Consider the following 19,932-nt stretch of genomic DNA (forward strand, 5'->3'; position numbering starts at 1 on the left):
AGCTAACTGATCACCTGCAGAGGAATGGTCTATTTGAAGAGTTTCAGTCAGGTTTTAGAATTCATCATAGTACAGAAACAGCATTAGTGAAGGTTACAAATGATCTTCTTTTGGCTTCGGACAGTGGACTTATCTCTGTGCTTGTTCTGTTGGACCTCAGTGCTGCTTTTGATACTGTTGACCATAAAATTTTATTACAGAGATTAGAGCATGTCATAGGTATTAAAGGCACTGCGCTGCGGTGGTTTGAATCATATTTGTCTAATAGATTACAGTTTGTTCATGTAAATGGGGAATCTTCTTCACAGACTAAAGTTAATTATGGAGTTCCACAAGGTTCTGTGCTAGGACCAATTTTATTCACTTTATACATGCTTCCCTTAGGCAGTATTATTAGACGGTATTGCTTAAATTTTCATTGTTACGCAGATGATACCCAGCTTTATCTATCCATGAAGCCAGAGGACACACACCAATTAGCTAAACTGCAGGATTGTCTTACAGACATAAAGACATGGATGACCTCTAATTTCCTGCTTTTAAACTCAGATAAAACTGAAGTTATTGTACTTGGCCCCACAAATCTTAGAAGCATGGTGTCTAACCAGATCTTTACTCTGGATGGCATTTCCCTGACCTCTAGTAATACTGTGAGAAATCTTGGAGTCATTTTTGATCAGGATATGTCATTCAAAGCGCATATTAAACAAATATGTAGGACTGCCTTTTTGCATTTACGCAATATCTCTAAAATCAGAAAGGTCTTGTCTCAGAGTGATGCTGAAAAACTAATTCATGCATTTATTTCCTCTAGGCTGGACTATTGTAATTCATTATTATCAGGTTGTCCTAAAAGTTCCCTAAAAAGCCTTCAGTTAATTCAAAATGCTGCAGCTAGAGTACTGACGGGGACTAGCTGGAGAGAGCATATCTCACCCGTGTTGGCCTCTCTTCATTGGCTTCCTGTTAATTCTAGAATAGAATTTAAAATTCTTCTTCTTACTTATAAGGTTTTGAATAATCAGGTCCCATGTTATCTTAGGGACCTCGTAGTACCATATTACCCCATTAGAGCGCTTCGCTCTCAGACTGCAGGCTTACTTGTAGTTCCTAGGGTTTGTAAAAGTAGAATGGGAGGCAGAGCCTTCAGTTTTCAGGCTCCTCTCCTGTGGAACCAGCTCCCAATTCAGATCAGGGAGACAGATACCCTCTCTACTTTTAAGATTAGGCTTAAAACTTTCCTTTTCGCTAAGGCTTATAGTTAGGGCTGGATCAGGTGACCCTGGACTATCCCTTGGTTATGCTGCTTTAGACGTAGACTGTGGGGGGGTTCCCATGATGCACTGTTTCTTTCTCTTTTTGCTCTGTATGCATCACTCTGCATTTAATCATTAGTGATCGATCTCTGCCCCCCTCCACAGCATGTCTTTTTCCTGGTTCTTTCCCTCAGCCCCAACCAGTCTCAGCAGAAAACTGCCCCTCCCTGAGCCTGGTTCTGCTGGAGGTTTCTTCCTGTTAAAAGGGAGTTTTTCCTTCCCACTGTAGCCAAGTGCTTGCTCACAGGGGGTCGTTTTGACCGTTGGGGTTTTTCATAATTATTGTATGGCCTTGCCTTACAATATAAAGCGCCTTGGGGCAACTGTTTGTTGTGATTTGGCGCTATATAAAAAAAAAGTTGATTGAAGTTGATTGATTGCAGCTTCCTACGGCTCGTAGGTTGGGGCCAGTCTCTCACCGCTGCGACCTTGGCCGGATCCGGGGCGACGGAGTTGGAGGAGATGATAAACCCCAGGAAGGACAAAGAGGTGCGGTGAAACTCACACTTCTCGCCCTTCACAAACAGCCGGTTCTCCAACAACCGCTGCAGGACCTGACGTACATGCCGTACATGAGTCTCAGGGTCCGGAGAAAAAATGAGTATATCGTCCAGATACACGAAGACGAATCGGTGCAGGAAGTCCCGCAAGACGTCATTTACCAAAGCTTGGAACATCGCGGGGGCGTTAGTGAGGCCGAACGGCATGACCAGATACTCAAAATGACCTAACGGGGTGTTGAATGCCGTCTTCCACTCATCTCCCTTCCGGACCCGAACTAGGTGATATGCGTTCCTAAGATCCAGCTTTGTGAATATTTTGGCTCCATGCAGGGGGGTGAACACCGAATCCAACAAAGGCAACGGGTATCGGTTGCGAAACGTGATCTCGTTCAGCCCCCGATAATCAATGCATGGACGAAGACCGCCATCTTTCTTGCCCACAAAAAAGAAACCTGCTCCCATCGGGGAGGTGGAGTTCCGGATCAGCCCGGCAGCTAAGGAGTCCCGGATGTAGGTCTCCATCGATTCGCGCTCAGGTCGTGAGAGCTTGTACAGCCTACTGGACGGGAACTCCACGCCTGGAATCAAATCGATGGCACAATCGTACGGACGGTGCGGGGGAAGGGTGAGTGCCCGATCCTTGCTGAAAACGTCAGCAAGATCGTGGTACTCAACCGGCACCGCCGACAGGTCTCGCTCCACTGTACCACCACCCCGGACGGCCAATCAATCCGGGGATTGTGTTTTAGCATCCACGGGAAGCCCAAAATCACGCGGGAGGTAGGAGTCACAAAAAACTTGATCTCCTCCCGATGATTCCCAGACACCACCAGAGTTACAGGTGGTGTCTTGTGCATGATTAAAGGGAGAAGGGTGCCATCTAGTGCCCGCACCTGCAATGGCAAAGGAAGCGCCACCAGAGGGAGCCCTATCTCCCTTGCCCATCTGCTGTCTAGCAGATTCCCTTCGGACCCCGTGTCCACCAGTGCTGGGGCTTGAAGGGTTAAATCCCCGCTCAGGATTGTGACTGGGAGTCGTGTGGCAATATGTGTGTGTCCCACGTGAATGTTATGACCCCCCCTTAGCCCAGTCTCTAAGGGCGGGTGTTGTCGTTTTGGCCGTTTGGGGCAGTTTTTCTGCATGTGCTCTTTTGAGCTGCAGAGAAAACACTCCCCATGGACCAGCCTCCTCATTCTGTCAGCTGTTCTCATTTTGGCCCTGTGCGTTTCCCTAGCAACGTCAGCAGGGGGAGCTGTTGCCCCACGGAGCGCTGCGGCTGTGGAGCGTGGGGAGGGCGGAACCTTTTTGAACCCGGAAGGGAGAGGGACGGCGCGTGCCCGGCCACGTCCTTCGCCTCGCTCCCGACGGCGTTCCTCCAACCGATTGTCTAACCGTATAACGAGATCGATAAGCCCATCTAAATCCCGCAGTTCTTCCTTAGCTACCAGGTGCTCCTTCAGGACCGACGACAGTACGTTTACGAAGGCGGCGCGGAGCGCAACGTTATTCCAGCCGGACCTCGCAGCCGCGATGCGGAAGTCGACTGCATATTCGGCTGCGCGCCGGCGCCCCTGTCGCATTGACAGCAGCACTGTTGAAGCGGTCTCTCCGTTAGGGTGATCAAACACTGTTCTGAACTCCCTCACAAACCCAGTATACGTATGAAGGAGCCGTGAATGTTGCTCCCAAAGCGCCGTAGCCCAAGCGCGTGCCTCTCCTCGAAGCAGATTAATTACATAAGCTACTTTACTAGCATCAGACGCGTACATGACGGGACGTTGTGCAAAGACGAGCGAACACTGCATGAGAAAGTCCGCGCACGTCTCCACACAACCTCCGTACGGCTCTGGAGGGCTTATGTATGCTTCAGGGGATGGTGGGAGGGGTTGTTTAACAACCACTGGAACATTCATATCCTGCACAGGGTCGGCAGGAGGAGGAGCTGCCGCAGCGCCCTGAGCGCTCGCCGCCACCTGTGCGGAGAGAGCCTCCACCCTGCGGTTCAGGAGGATGTTTTGCTCGGTCATCTGATCCAACCGAGCCGTAAAGGCGGTGAGGATGTACTGCAGCTCACCAATCACGCCTCCTGCAGACGCCTGCGCTCCCTGCTCTCCCATTGGTCGTTCAACAGCTGGGTGACGCCCTCGGAGTCCATGACGCTGGCCGAGATATCCTGTTGGGAAAGTGTAGTGACACGGACCCACAACAGGGGGCGTAAATGAACGGACAATAGAGGGAGTTAAATTAGAACACTTTACTGTTGTGAATGTCACAACCACACACAGCAGATTATAGAATAGATACAAGTCAATGAATGAAGGTGTCACGTGGGCAGGCTCGACGATAGGAGACGTCCGTCTGGAGATGAACCGGAACCACACGATTTCCACCGCCACCGAACCCGAAGGATACTGGAGCCGCCAAGTCCCGAAGTCCCCAGGTGGCCACCGTCTCAGCGTGTCGGATCTGGTACTGCTGGCGGAGAACAAAGACAGTCAAGTGTGGGTGTGTATACACCCCGTAACAATAACGGTGGGAATTCCACCTCCACCTCAACACACACTCGAGCAGCTCCTGTCTCAGTACTTATCTGGTGGGAAGTAGGACGAAACAGTCGCGACCCACGCCGGTCCTCTGAGTAGACAGCTGCAACACAATAGCTCTTGGAATCAATCAACACAGGCAGAGAAAGTTACCTCTCAAAGAAGTCGCGATATCTCGGCGACGTGGTGGAGGTGTCATCCTGCTTTTATCCAGGGTGAAGTGCAGATGATCGGTGACAGCTGTCATAGTTGATGAGTGACAGCTGTCACCTCGGCTGTTCCTGTAAGGCGGCAGCGCCCCCTCGTGCCTGAGGCCCGCACTTCAGGCAGGGCGCCCTCTGGTGGTGGGCCAGCAGTACCTCCTCTTCTGGCGGCCCACACAACAGAGGAAGTGTGAATACATTCTAAGCAATATTGCCAAGACAACCTAGAGAGGTCAATATTTAAATCTTTTTCCCACGCTAATTTAGTTTTATTCCAAGAGGGTTAATATTCTGAATCACAGTGTAAACTTTTGAGATATTACCTTTTGTGTAAGGGTTCAAGTTTAACACGTCATCTGTGACATTCTTAGAAAGTGAGCCCGGGAAACTAAAATATTATTAACAAAACTTCTAATTTGTAAAAATTTAAAAAAGGGAGACTTCGGGATTTTTTTTTTTTTTTTTGTAGCATTTCAAATGACATAAATTATTTATTTCTAAAAAGGTCTTTCAAAAAGACTAGATCGTTATTGTGCCAGATTTGAAATGCAGAATCGAATTCAATTTCAATTTATTAATTTATATAGCGCCAACTCATGACAAAGTCGCCCCAACGTGCTTCACTTAATTCACAACAACACAAATTAATCTAAAATCAAAATTAAAAGCAAGAAAAGCACAGTTAAAAGATAAAACACAGTAGCATAAAAAGAAATTACAAAGCAAACACAAACAGATTAAAAAATTAATGATAAGACAGTCTAAAAAAGTGGGTCTTCAGTCTTGATTTAAAAAGCTCCACCGTGTCAGACTGCCGAATAACAGCAGGTAGAACATTCCAAAGAGCCGGACCACGGTAGGAGAAGGCTCTATACCCCACAGACTTTTTGTTCATCCTCGGAACACACAGAAGCCCTGTGCCCTGCGAACGCAAAGGCCTCGCAGGTATGTAGGGCTTAACCAAGTCCGCCAGGTAGGAAGGTGCCAGTCCATGAACAATTTTATAAACCAACAATAAAACTTTAAAATCCGATCTGGCAGAAACCGGTAGCCAATGAAGGGATGCCAGAAAGGGAGTGATGTGGTCAAACCTTCTACTTTGTGTCAAAAGTCTGGCAGCAGCATTCTGTACCAACTGAAGTCCTCGAATGCTAGACTGCGGCAGGCCAGAGAATAAAACATTACAATAATCCAGTCTAGAAGAGACAAACGCATGAATCAGAGTCTCAGCATCAGCCATAGACAGGATGGGGCGAATCTTCGCTATATTTCTCAGATGAAAGAAAGCAGTCCTCGTAATTTCCCTAATGTGGAGGTCAAAGGACAACGTAGACCCCAAGGTTCCTCACTTTGTCAGTATGATGTATAACACATGAACCTAGGCTAAGCGCCAGCTGATCAAATTAATGCCGATGTCTTGCTGGACAAAGAACCATCATTTCAGTCTTATCAGAGTTTAAAAGTAGAAAGTTGCTAGACATCCAACTTCTCACTACTGTCTCGCAGCAGTGAGAAAGCAAACTGAGATGGCCGAAAAAGGTGATTGTTCAACAGAGGAGAAAACAAGGATAACTCATTAATATGATAGTGCTTCCTCAACTGGAACCAAATTTTTAAGGAATGTTTAAGAACCGGATTAAGGATCTGAGGTTGTGGACCTGTAGACCTTAATAAAGAAACAGCGCAAATTCCTGGGTTACTATACAATTCCATATTTGCCCAAAACGGACCCTGATTATTACCCCATGTGGAGATCCAATATATTATTTTACTTTTTTTTGCAGCCTCATAGTACTTAATGAAGCAGGGCAAGCCCAGACCACATGCTGGCCTCAGTACCTCCAGAAACATTTTCCTCATTCTTGGGACAGATTTATTCCATACGAAAGACAAAATCAAGATGTCTATCTCCTTAAGCACAGACTTGGGTAAAAAAAAAGGGCGACATTTGAAACAGATACAGGAAGTGTGGTAGGACTGTCATCTTAATTGTATTCACTCTTCCAGCCAAAGAAATGGGTAATGTAGACCAGGGGTGCTCAAGTTCGGTCCTCGAGAGCTCAGAGGCACTGCGGGTATATGATCGCCAAACTCTGCTGGATCTCCAGCCCCCGGTTTGTGGTGCAGTGTGGTTATCGGCGGGTGGACAGAACTTTCCACCCCCATTTTTATCGGAGGTGCCGGCTTTTCTGTGCCATGCTCCTGCGCTGCCTTTTGGCCGAAAGCACAGTCGTTGCCGCGGGAGATGGAGTGGACGTCTGGTGAAGCTGAAGCTCTGTTTGGCCTGCTGTTTGGCTTCCAGACGAGCTGTGCACAGAATTCTGGCAGGATCTGTGCTGCCCTGGCGCCTTGTGGATCCGGTTAGAGCCTGTGTGGTGCCGCTGGTCGGCTCTGAGGACTGTCGGCCCGGACGTCCACGTCTTCACCGGATTGATGTGCGCCAGTGGCGCTCTCGGAACCTGGGCTTGCTTTGCCGGGTTCCGAACAGTGAGACTGTCATCCCCACTGAGGTCCTTACCCTGGGTCTCCTGAACATCAGATCACTGTCCTCGAAATCGTTGTGGATTAATGATTTAATCATGGATCATCATTTAGATATGATTGGTTTTTGTGAAACCTGGCTCAAACCCACAGCTCTCCTTCCTCTGAATGAGGCCTGCCCACCAGCGTACACATTTAGTCACATGTCTCGTGGTGTGAAGCAAGGCGGGGGTGTGGCTTTTATTTACAAATCTCGGTTTTCTTTATTAGCTGTTGGGGGTCATAAATATAATTAGTTTGAGCATCTGACTCTCCATTATGCCCATGATGCTAAGTACTGTCAGAGTCATAAAACTGGAGCTCAGCTATGTTATTTTGTCACTGTTTATAGGCCCCCTGGCCCATATTCTGACTTCTTAGATGAATTTGGTGCATTCATCTCTAGTTTGTCAACTAGTGCAGATAACATTTTGATTATTGGTGACTTTAACATTCATATAAATAAGGCCTCTGATCCCCTTAGTAAATCATTTACGCAAATTGTGGATGCTTTAGGATTGCAGCAATGCATTCAGGACCCGACACACATTAGTGGAAATACCCTGTATCTGGTTCTTGCACGTGGGGTTGCTGTCACAAATATTGACATCTTGCCTCTCGCATGTATAGTCTCTGACCATTCACTTAGGTTTCATTCAGGTTTACATTTACGCTGCCACATTTAGTGGAACAACAACCTTGTCTACAACTGCAGCATCGTATTAAACCCTCAACTATGACTGAACTTGAGGCCAGACAACCTGACATTTTAGCTTTGAATCTGGAGAGTGCTAAATCAGTGGACAGTGGACACTTGATAAGACTGCGCCTCCTCTTTTAAGGTCGCGCCCTCCTAAGGCACAGTCACCTTGGTTCAATGATTACTTGCATGACCTCAGGCAGAAGGCTCGAGGTTTGGAACGCAAATGGCGTTATTCCAAATTAGAGGTGTTCCGCCTTGTGTGGCGGGATGCTATTTTAGATTATAAGCATGCACTACTGGCCACGAAGCGGACCTATTCCTCTGATTTGATCAATAAAAACAAACATAACTCAAAGTTTTTGTTTGACACGGTCGCATTTCTTATTCACGGGCAGCCACCTGTTAGTCGTTCTCCCTTTTCAGCGCAGGATTTCTTGGATTATTTTGAGAAGAAAATAGAAGATATTAGGCTGAGCATATCTCAGCACGCCTCGGCCCAGCCATTAAAACCTGCTATGGAGGTGGGCGCTACCATTGAGGTATTACCTAGATTGACAGAATTTAATAGTATTTCATTGGGCGTGCTGATGAAATTTGTGGTGTCTACAAAAAGCACAACCTGTTTATTTGATCCCATACCAACAAAATTGTTTAAGGACCTGTGGTCCACTCTTGGGCCGACTGTGCTGGAAATTATTAATCTGTCATTAATCTCTGGATCTGTTCCAAAATGTTTTAAATCAGCAGTGATTAAACCATTACTTAAGAAATCTAATCTTGACCCTAGTGTATTGAAAAATTACAGGCCGATATCAAATCTATCATTCGGTTCCAAAATTTTAGAAAAGGTGGTTTCACGGCAGCTCATAGACCACCTCACTGAGAATGATCTTTTTGAGCCGCTGCAGTCTGCTTTTAGGAAATATCACTCCACAGAGACAGTGCTCACTAAAGTTGTGAATGATCTTCTGCAAGCAATGGACTCAGACACCCCTATGGCTTTGGTGTTGTTAGATCTCAGTGCTACGTTTGACACCATGGATCATCATATTTTGCTCAATAGGTTGGAGAATTTTTTTGGGATTACTGGAAGTGCCCTTGCCTGGTTGACGTCATATCTGTCCAGTTGTTCTCAATGTGTCTTGTATAATGGCACTACCTCTGACCTTGCTGACATGAGATTTGGGGTTCCACAGGGATCTGTTTTAGGCCCCTTACTTTTCTCCCTGTATGTGGCATCCCTTGGGCATATACTGCGAAGTTTTGGGATTGCCTTTCATTGTTATGCTGATGATACTCAGTTCTACATGCAGATAACTGCGGGAAATTTCACTTCCATAAAATCCCTGGAGGACTGTCTTCTATCAGTGAGAAGTTGGATGTCTAGTAACTTCCTACTTTTAAACTTTGATAAGATTGAAATGATGGTTCTTGGTCCAGCGAGACATCAGCATCAGTTTGACCAGCTGGCGCTCAGCCTGGGTTCCTGTGTCATACATCATATGGACAAAATGAGGAACCTTGGGGTAATTTTTGATCCCACGTTGTCTTTTGACCTCCACATCAGGATTGTTACTAGGACTGCTTTTTTCCATCTGAGAAATATAGTGAGGATCTGCCCCATCCTGTCCATGGCTGATGCTGAGACCCTGATTCCTGCTTTTGTTTCTTCTAGACTAGATTATTGTAATGTTCTATTTTCAGGGTTACCACAGTCCAGCATTAGGGGTCTTCAGCTGGTTCAGAACGTGCTGCCAGACTTCTGACACGTAGCAGAAGGTCTGAACATATCACACCCATTTTGGTATCTTTGCACTGGCTCCCTGTCTCTGTGAGAGCAGATTTTAAGGTTTTGTTATTGACTTATAAGTTTGTTCATGGACTGGCGCCATCTTATCTGGTTGATCTGGTGGAACTCTACGTGCCGGCCCGGGCTTTGCGGTCGCAGGATGCGGGACTTCTCTGTGTTCCCAGGGTGAAGAAGAAATCAGCAGGTCAAAGAGCCTTTTCGTATCGTGCACCCACCCTATGGAACGGTCTTCCTGTGACCGTGAGGCAGTCTGAGTCCGTGGACATTTTTAAGTCAAGACTCAAAACCTATTTTTTTTTCTCTTTCTTATGGATAGTTTTTATTTGTTTTATTCTTTTACTTCTGTTTTTATTTATGTATTTGAAATTTTTTATTCATTTTTAATTATTTATTCAATTTTATGTTGACTTGTTTTATGTAAGGTGCCTTGAGACGGTTTTTGCTGGGATTTGGCGCATTATAAGCTAATTAAATTAAATTAAATTAAATTAAACTTGATGTCACAGAGTTGGTGTGTATTGCTGCCAGTGCTGATGAATAAATTATTTTGACCCAGGATATAAAGGGTGGACTGAATCCTAATTTGTCCAAGGTAGTAAATACATATTCCCACTCCACCCGATCAAATGCCTTTTCAGCATCCAAATAAATTACAACCTCCAGCTGTTGTCAGGGATTGTGATGGATTGACACAGGAAACTGTTGTGGCTGGGGTGCCTGGCGTGCCTGGCTGGCTTTTGTTTGTCTTCTGTTTTCTGTCTTTTGTTTTTCCTTCCAGGTGGCACGCGTTTAGGACTGAGTGGCTGTGTGGCTGAGTTATCAGGACCTCACCCTGATCACCTGAGGCTGATCATGTGCAGCTCATCAGGACTCACAGCTGTGGTGCATCTACACGGATTGGAGCATGGTGGCATTTAAGTCTGGAGTACACAGTGTGTATTTGCCAGAGACTCGACCTTGTGACCAGACGGGTGAGATCGTCGTCTTGAGAGCCATTTCATCATTATGGATGCAGAGAACGTCCAGGTTTGATGCCATGGTCTGTGAAAGAGGAGGGGGTGAGGTCTCACGCTCGTCAGCACACTTCCTGAGGTACGTCAGGTTTTGTGACTAACATTTGTACAGTCAGTAAATGTGGTGTCCCTCACACCTTATTATATTGAGCTGTTATGTTAGTCGTTTAATCAGCTTCCACTGCAGTGAGTAATGTGAACGGGGTGTTCCATGCCTGCAGGGTGGGAAGCTGATTAGTGATTAAGCCAGGAAGTGTTTGCTGTTTGTGTACACCTTTGAGCGGTCTCTCTGTGTGTGGAGTGTGGACTCACATGATGATTTCTTCTTTCACAGACTCGGTTTGTCGCGGCCACCTGGGGGGTGTCAGCGGGGTCCTTGGGTCCGAACTGTTTCTGGCTCCGGACCGTTTGTGCTGCTGGGAGCGCACTGTATATCCAGTCCGCACACTAATTTGTTATACTTTTGCATCGCACTGTTATGTCATTAAATTTTGTTATCCTTTGTACCGTGCTCTGCTTATTTCATACTGGGTCCTTCAAACGCTGGTCGGTTCTCCGTCCTGCGTCCGACACATAACAGGAAACAGGTGGAGACCAATGCAGACTCTCAGACATGGCTGGTTGTGATGAATAAAAGGCTTTATCTTGTAACCAGGCAGCAGATTCAGTACACAGGTAATCAGATAACAAGGCAGAGGTATCAGACGGGGTACAGGCTGGGACGTGGTCAATAATACCAGCTGAGGTCATACCAACAGCGTTGAGGAGAATCACAGGCAAAAACAGAGGCAGAGTCAAAATACAAGCCGAGTTCAGGATTAAGGCAAGGCAGAGGTCGGAGCAAACAAGCAAGGTCAAAACACTGAGAAGCAAACAGTATGTCTGTCATGGTTTGGCCCTGTTCAAGGCTTTGATTCCTTCTTTCTTTACATCCCCTTTGGCTCCTGCTTTGTTTTATTAGTGGGTTATTTTCATCATGTGTTAAAGCTATGTTCTATTTTGCTTTGTCACTTTGTTTCTTTGCTACTTTTATACTTTAGCTGTTGTCCTGTTCCATCTTTGTTTTAGCCAGTTTGTGTTTTCATTGTTTACCACTTGTTTATTTTGTTCTTCTCATTTGTTATATTATCTGTTGTGCTTTAGTGTCAGGTTTTGTTGATCTCAGTCTCTGTTTTATTTTGTAATTTGTTTAGCCACTTTGGTTTCTTAGTCAGTCCAGTTTAGTTTTATCTTTGTGTCTTCTTTCAGTTCTCATGTTCATGTCTGGTTTGCTATTGTGTTATATTCTGATTCCCATTTTAGCTCTATTCTTCTTTTGCCTTTTGCTTCCACTCCGCACCTCCCATTAAGTCTTTGCTCTTCGCCACATGCCCAGTTATTTATGTTACTTCACTACTCCTGCCCCATGTCTTTGTCTCCCACCTTGTTTATGTCTGCTTTGTGTTTCCATTTACTCACGCTCTTGCACCTGTTCCACTGTCTTTGTCTATTACATCACGCCACTGTGCTCACTCCCTTTAGTCACACTCTTGACTCCTATTCACACATCTTTGTCTTTTCTTCTCTCCACCTTGTGCTCTCTTCCCTCACTGTCTTGCACAACATTGTGTCTTTGTTCATGAGCCACGCCCCCTTTCTGGATCCTTCCTCTCACGTACCTTGTGTACACCACCTGTCACTAAATAGTCCACATGTATTTAAACTCCACAGTTCTTCAATTCCTCGCCTGATTGTTGACTTTGGACACTTTCTCGCCTCATGTTCTTGTCCTGTTTGCTCCTGTGTGTTTGGACCTTGCTCTGTGCTCCGATCTCTGCCTTGCCGTATCCTGAACTCTGCTTGTATTTTGACTCTGCCTTTGCTTTGCCTGCTATATTCCTCAACGCCGTGTGAACGACCCCGGCCTGGTTTATGGACCACGTCCCAGCCTCTACCATGTCTGATACCTCCGCTCCCATGTCTGACTACCAGTGTACCGTACCTAATGCCTGGTGTCAAGATAAAGCCAATTATTCATCTAAACCAACCATGCCTGTGAGTCTGCATTGGTCTCCTACTACTTCTTGCATCAAACCAGCACCCGCCCTGACGTCAACTAAAGGCGAGAGAGTGAACAAAGTCAACAATCAGGCGGTGCACTGTGAGGGTTTTAATAAGGAGCAGACTAATCAGGCTGATGTGGAGCATTTGTGTGGAAGGTTCTGGAAAGAGGTGTGGTTGAGTGAACAAAGAAGAGGGAACAAAGGCAAGAGAGTGCGGGAGGGCAAAACAAAGCAGTGCAAAGCAAGAGAAGTGAGTGACAGAAAAACTGTGAGAAACATGACATGGTCAAATAATTAATGTGAGCAAAACAAAAGGGGCAAAACTAACATGACAAGTCAAAAAGGGGAAAACAAGAAAACTAATGATTAAATCTAAAACTAGAATGGAACTGTTATTGACTGATACAGAAAAGTAAATACAATAAAAATGGCAAAACAAACTATTGGTTAACCCCCTACCACCTGCCTCATTTTGGCTTGTCAGTATTTCATAAATAAAAGTGAAATTTCACATCGATGGGATATACAGGCTTAGAAGGGGTTAAACAGAGTGATAGTGACAATAAGTGATGAACAGAAAACAAAACCAGTGACTACTGAATAATGCAATAAACGACAAATGGAACATAATCTGATGAGCAACACTGAAGATTAATAATAACAAACTACTAAACATTATACAACAAATGTGATAAACAGAACAAAAACTAAAGTAACTTAAAAGAGCCAGAGTGAACAAATACAAACTACACAATAAATGATAAGCAAAGAATGAACCAGTGATGAAAGTGCAACACAAGGAAAAGCAACGAAAAACTGAATGACTGCAAACTAAATGATGAGGTACTGAATGAAACCAGTGACTAAATAATAAACAAAGCAAACAATAACAGAACCAAACTGAGACTAACATGATTAAAGTATGAACATATGAAAAGTAAAACCAGAAAATCACAAAGGAAATACGGCAAGGGCTAAGACCTAAACCCAGAGCTGGCCGGGGCCGAGCATGACAGCTGTCGGGTGTAGTGGGAAGAATACAAGACATTAAACAAACGGAGCATGTTGTAAAATGACTGTCTCCCTAATATAAAACCTGATTGGTCTGGGTCAGTTATTTTAGGCATTACTGTTTCAAGATAGCAAGACAGAACTTTTGTGAAAATTTTATAATTACAGCGAAGCAGACTTATTGGCCGATGTCAGGAATTTTCAATATATTATCAATTATTAATGTCTTTACTTTGACTTGCTGTCTTTGATTTGGTCTTTGATCTCATTCTGCATATACACATTTATATACATGTGTTTCAATTATATAATGTGTTTCATTTTAATATTACTCTTTTTGTTAATCACTGAACTGCTAAAGTAGTTATATTCACTACATTGACTGACTGATACATATCTATTCACTATATTCAGTGAACTGTTGAAGTAATCGTTAAACTGCTCACAAGGGAATGTTGGCTCAGTGAGAGGGCAGACTGTTTTGCTGAGATCATGTTTTTGCTGAGCACAGATGTACATTTTAATTAACAGTCCAGCCTTGAGCAGAGAGCGGTGTGACCTGCGTATTAGTTCAGGGTTACGCTGTTTACTTCGTGAGACTGGAGGCTTAAAGCCATAACAATTTCATATCGATGTGAGACCAGACTTTGTGTTGCTAATGTGTTTTGGAATTTTGTCGTTTCCATATGCTTGTATGTAACTTTATTCTAATAAATATGGGAGGCAGATGGGCGGGGCCCTTCAGAGCTGACGGGACAGTTGGTGATGAGGGTGAAGCTCGTTCTGCTCTCTCCTGATCAGGAAAAGAAATTCAGTGTCTCCTGCGTGATTATTTATGTGTTAACTGAGTTGTTCTTTTCAGGTCCAACTCTGAACAACTCTGACAGCTGATAAGAGTTACAGTCTCAGGGGTCCTTTCCTTTCTTAGGCAAACAATGATAGTAGCTTGATTCATGTTGTGAGGTAATTTTTACATGGGCGACTGGGTGTCTTATACATTTCACAGGTTTGACAAGCATTAACTAACATATTCAGTTACATCTTTAGTCAGTCCCAGCCACCAAAATCTCTGTTGAGGTACCGACTGAGCCTTTTTAATACCCGGATGACAAGCGAAGCGGCTGTTGTGTCCCCACTTGATTACCTCCCCCCTGAGTGTGGCAGGAACAAAAAGCCTATTAGCGGGACAGCCGGAAGGTACCAGAACCCCATCAGCAGCCAACCAAACTTCTGATTCGATTTCACATGTGAGAGCAGAGACAAAACAGGATGCAGGCAAGATCGGTTCAGGATCGGCTGAGGCGTTGATGGGTTCCCCCTGACGAGACAAGACATCTGGTTTTCCGTTCTTAGTCCCTGGCCGGTATGACAATATGAAATTGAATCTGCTAAAGCAGATTGCCCACCTAGCTTGACGAGCATTAAGACTTTTGGCACATCGCAAATACTCTAAGTTCTTGTGGTCAGTATAAACCAGAAAAGGTGTTTGTGCCCTCTCCAGTCAGTGGCAACATTCCTCCAAGGCCACTTTTACCGCCAACAGCTCGCGGTCCCCGATGCTGTAATTACGCTCAGCAGGTGTCAACTTCTTGGACAGATACGCACGGATGCAGCCTATTGTCTTTTGCCACTTCGTGTGACAGTACCGCACCCCACACCAATTGTCGGAAGCATCTATTTCAACCATGGACTGTCGGGCAGGGTCAGGGAGGAGCAGCACGGGGGCCACAGTAAAGTGATTCTTTAAGACCCTGAAAGCTTCATCGCACTCTGGCGTCCAGGCAAATGACTGGAGGGATGATGTGGCGTCATGAAGAGGAGCTGCAACGGAACTGAAATTACGAATGAATTTGCGATAGAAATTGGCAAATCCCAGAATTTTTTTGGACCTCCTTACGGGAAGATGGAACAGGCCAATCATGCACTGCAGCCACCTTGGCAGGATCCATTTAATTTCCCATTCTGCAATCACAAACCCCAAGAAAGAAACGGAAGGTTGGTGAAATTCACATTTTTCAGCTTTAACAAACAGGCTGTGGGCTTAACAAGGTCTCAAGTACGGTGCGAACATGTTTGATGTGAGACTCCAGATCTGGTGAGAAAATCAAGATATCATCCAAATAGAGAAAAACAAACTTATTCAAATAGTTTCGCAGTACATTGTTAACCAAATTTTGAAACACAGCTGGGGTGCTGGTGAGAGCAAACATCACTAAATATTCATAATGTCCCAAGGGTGTACTGAACTCCGTTGTCCACTCGTCTCCTTCTCTGATCTGAATAAGATGGTAAGCATTGTGGATATCTAATTTAGTAAACACCTTGGCAACTTCCAATAACTCAAAAGCCGAAGAAATGAGTGGCAGTGGATAACGAGGAGTGACGAATCAGCCCGGCATTCTAAGGACTACTTATGTACTCATTCATTGCATGGCGTTCCAGGTGCCAACAGAGAAAATAGTTTTCCCTGGGGTGGGCTTGCCCCAGGGAGGAGCTCAATAGCACAATCATACTCACGATGGGGAGGTAGTGATTTGGCCTTGCTTTTACTTAATACTGTAGCTAAATCATGGTAGCATGCAGGAACCCCAGCGAGATCCAGGTTAGCAACAAGCGGGGAGAGAACTGGTTTTAAAAGGCAGGAGTTATCGCCCAGACCCATGACACAATTTTTCCCTCAGCCCAATTAAAATCAATCAATCAATCAATTTTTTTTTTATATAGCGCCAAATCACAACAAACAGTTGCCCCAAGGCGCTTTATATTGTAAGGCAAGGCCATACAATAATGATGTAAAACCCCAACGGTCAAAACGACCCCTGTGAGCAAGCACTTGGCTACAGTGGGAAGGAAAAACTCCCTTTAACAGGAAGAAACCTCCAGCAGAACCAGGCTCAGGGAGGGGCAGTCTTCTGCTGGGACTGGTTGGGGCTGAGGGAGAGAACCAGGAAAAAGACTGCTGTGGAGGGGAGCAGAGATCGATCACTAATGATTAAATGCAGAGTGGTGCATACAGAGCAAAAAGAGAAAGAAACAGTGCATCATGGGAACCCCCCCCACAATCTACGTCTAAAGCAGCATAACCAAGGGATGGTCCAGGGTCACCCGATCCAGCTCTAACTATAAGCCTTAGCGAAAAGGAAAGTTTTAAGCCTAATCTTAAAAGTAGAGAGGGTATCTGTCTCCCTGATCTGAATTGGGAGCTGGTTCCACAGGAGAGGAGCCTGAAAGCTGAAGGCTCTGCCTCCCATTCTACTCTTACAAACCCTAGGAACTACAAGTAAGCCCGCAGTCTGAGAACGAAGCGCTCTAATGGGGTAATATGGTACTACGAGGTCCCTAAGATAAGATGGGACCTGATTATTCAAACCTTATAAGTAAGAAGAAGAATTTTAAATTCTATTCTAGAATTAACCAGGAAGCCATGAAGAGAGGCCAACACGGGTGAGATATGCTCTCTCCTGCTAGTTCCCCGTCAGTACTCTAGCTGCAGCATTCTGACCCAACTGAAGGCTTTTTAGGGAACTTTTAGGACAACCTGATAATAATGAATTACAATAGTCAGCCTAGAGGAAATAAATGCATGAATAGTTTCTCAGCATCACTCTGAGACAAGACCTTTCTGATTTTAGAGATATTGCGTAAAATGCAAAAAGGCAGTCCTACATATTTGTTTAATATGCGCTTTGAATGACATATCCTGATCAAAATGACTCCAAGATTTCTCACAGTATTACTAGAGATCAGGGAAATGCCATCCAGAGTAACGATCTGGTTAGACACCATGCTTCTAAGATTTGTGGGGCCAAGTACAATAACTTCAGTTTTATCTGAGTTTAAAAGCAGGAATTAGAGGTCATCCATGTCTTTATGTCTGTAAGACAATCCTGCAGTTTAGCTAATTGGTGTGTATCCTCTGGCTTCATGGATAGATAAGCTGGGTATCATCTGCGTAACAATGAAAATTTAAGCAATACCGTCTAATAATACTGCCTAAGGGAAGCATGTATAAAGTGAATAAAATTGGTCCTAGCACAGAACCTTGTGGAACTCCATAATAACTTTAGTCTGTGAAGAAGATTCCCCATTTACATGAACAAACTGTAATCTATTAGACAAATATGATTCAAACCACCGCAGCGCAGTGCCTTTAATACCTATGACATGCTCTAATCTCTGTAATAAAATTTTATGGTCAACAGTATCAAAAGCAGCACTGAGGTCCAACAGAACAAGCACAGAGATAAGTCCACTGTCCGAAGCCATAAGAAGATCATTTGTAACCTTCACTAATGCTGTTTCTGTACTATGATGAATTCTAAAACCTGACTGAAACTCTTCAAATAGACCATTCCTCTGCAGGTGATCAGTTAGCTGTTTTACAACTACCCTCTCAAGAATCTTTGAGAGAAAAGGAAGGTTGGAAATTGGCCTATAATTAGCTAAGATAGCTGGGTCAAGTGATGGCTTTTTTAAAGTAATGGTTTTAATTACTGCCACCTTAAAGGCCTGTGGTACATAACCAACTAACAAAGATAGATTGATCATATTAAGATTGAAGCATTAAATAATGGTAGGACTTCCTTGAGCAGCCTGGTAGGAATGGGGTCCAATAAACATGCCGATGGTTTGGACGAAGCAACCAATGAAAATAACTCAGACAGAACAACCAGAGAGAAAGAGTCTAACCAAATACCGGCATCACTGAAAACAGCCAAAGATAACGATACGTCTTTGGGATGGTTATGAGTAATTTTTTCTCTAATAGTTAAAATTTTGTTAGCAAAGAAAGTCATGAAGTCATTACTAGTTAAAGTTAATGGAATACTCAGCTCAATAGAGCTCTGACTCTTTGTCAGCCTAGCTACAGTGCTGAAAAGAAACCTGAGGTTATACTTATTTTCTTCAATTAGTGATGAGTAGAAAGATGTCCTAGCTTTACGGAGGGCTTTTTTATAGAGCAACAAACTCTTTTTCCAGGCTAAGTGAAGATCTTCTAAATTAGTGAGACGCCATTTCCTCTCCAACTTACGGGTTATCTGCTTAAGCTACGAGTTTGTGAGTTATACCACGGAGTCAGACACTTCTGATTTAAAGCTCTCTTTTTCAGAGGAGCTACAGCATCCAAAGTTGTCTTCAAAGAGGATGTAAAACTATTGACGAGATACTCTAACTCCCTTACAGAGTTTAGGTAGCTACTCTGCTCTGTGTTGGTATATGACATTAGAGAACATAACAAAGGATCATATCCTTAAACCTAGTTACAGCGCTTTCTGAAAGACTTCTAGTGTAATGAAACTTATTCCCCACTGCTGGGTAGTCCATCAGGGTAAATGTAAATGTTATTAAAAAATGATCAGACAGAAGGGAGTTTTCAGGGAATACTGTTAAGTCTTCTATTTCCATACCATAAGTCAGAACAAGATCTAAGATATGATTAAAGTGGTGGGTGGACTCATTTACTTTTTGAGCAAAGCCGATAGAGTCTAATAATAGATTAAATGCAGTGTTGAGGCTGTCATTCTCAGCATCTGTGTGGATATTAAAATCGCCCACTATAATTATCTTATCTGAGCTAAGCACTAAGTCAGACAAAAGGTCTGAAAATTCACAGAGAAACTCACAGTAACGACCAGGTGGACGATAGATAATAACAAATAAAACTGGTTTTTGGGACTTCCAATTTGGATGGACAAGACTAAGAGTCAAGCTTTCAAATGAATTAAAGCTCTGTCTAGGTTTTTGATTAATTAATAAGCTGGAATGGAAGATTGCTGCTAATCCTCCGCCACGGCCCGTGCTACGAGCATTCTGACAGTTAGTGTGACTCGGGGGTGTTGACTCATTTAAACTAACATATTCATCCTGCTGTAACCAGGTTTCTGTTAGGCAGAATAAATCAATACGTTGATCAATTATTATATCATTTACCAACAGGGACTTAGAAGAGAGAGACCTAATGTTTAATAGACCACATTTAACTGTTTTAGTCTGTGGTGCAATTGAAGGTGCTATATTATTTTTTCTTTTTGAATTTTTATGCTTAAATAGATTTTTGCTGGTTATTGGTGGTCTGGGAGCAGGCACCGTCTCTATGGGGACGGGGCAACGAGGGGATGGCAGGGGGAGAGAAGCTGCAGAGAGGTGTATAACACCACAGCTCTGCCTCCTGGTCCCAACGCTGGACAGTCACAGTTTGGAGGATCCAAGAAAATTGGCCAGATTTCTAGAAATGAGAGCTGCTCCATCTAAAGTGGGATGGATGCCG

At 44.2% G+C, this 19,932-nt stretch overlaps 1 protein-coding gene across 1 annotated transcript in view; it reads right to left on the minus strand.

The window, feature by feature from the left end:
* LOC117504783 (potassium voltage-gated channel subfamily KQT member 2-like) overlaps window positions 1–19,932 on the minus strand; it is a 344,945-nt gene that overhangs the window by 140,978 nt on the left and 184,035 nt on the right.

Source organism: Thalassophryne amazonica, chromosome 3, assembly GCF_902500255.1.
Source record: "Thalassophryne amazonica chromosome 3, fThaAma1.1, whole genome shotgun sequence".
In the NCBI taxonomy this organism is placed as follows: Eukaryota; Metazoa; Chordata; class Actinopteri; order Batrachoidiformes; family Batrachoididae; genus Thalassophryne; species Thalassophryne amazonica.